General features: G+C 44.7%; 1 pseudogene; it reads right to left on the minus strand.

Annotated features, from left to right (window-relative positions):
- Positions 1–715: 715 nt before the first annotated feature.
- The window catches only part of LOC107600800 (cytoplasmic dynein 2 heavy chain 1-like), a 46,065-nt pseudogene continuing 45,986 nt past the window's right edge, over positions 716–794 (minus strand).

A 794-nucleotide genomic window follows, 5' to 3' on the forward strand; every position in this document is an offset into this window, starting at 1 on the left:
TATTCAGCTTTCATATGATGTATAAATCTCAATTTCAAAAAATTGGCACTTATGACTGGTTTTGTGCTCCAGGGTAACATTTATTTAGAACAGTAATCCCCAGTTAACATGGCTTTATTGTAGTAAAGCCACAGTCAACAATAAGTTATACATTTTTGAAAGGCTACATGAATGCTTCATAGTTGTTCAATCACCAAACCACATTGTGGAATATGGGCATCGGAGCGCTGTGACCCGGTGTTATCAGAAACTACGTCATGAGCTTCACAGAGCTGGAATTTACGGCAAGGCTGCTATTCACAAAGCACTTTCATCCAAAGCCAAAGCACAAAAGAGAGTAAAGCGCATTAAAGCACAGAAAAACCCTCATATAATCAGATGAGTCACTGCATCACATTCCGATGGCTTTACACTCTGAAAACAACCAGAGACGCCTCGACACACGCGGCATCTGCTGAGCCTGATGGGAGACCCATGGTGGTGCGGGCTAACGTCTCCAGAGACTCATTAGGTCAGATGACTGCTCTGCGTTGCCCTATTACAGCAGGAAAATATGTGAGCCATTTATAAGGCCAGGTGCATCCTGAACAAACACGGCTCCTCCGTGGCATTCTCACATTCTAGCATCATAGACACGGCTAAACAAACTCAAGAACACCTAGAGGAGGTCAAACACATTCCAGGACCTCTGGATCAACAGCAGGAGTTTGTTTACCTGAATCGCGAGCGCTCGGGACACAACGGGTCTTCAGGGTCTTCCCATTTATTCTGCCAACTCAACAGACACTGAGAGA

Source organism: Sinocyclocheilus grahami, unplaced genomic scaffold (assembly GCF_001515645.1).
Source record: "Sinocyclocheilus grahami isolate Dianchi unplaced genomic scaffold, SAMN03320097.WGS_v1.1 scaffold292.1, whole genome shotgun sequence".
NCBI classification, from domain to species: Eukaryota; Metazoa; Chordata; class Actinopteri; order Cypriniformes; family Cyprinidae; genus Sinocyclocheilus; species Sinocyclocheilus grahami.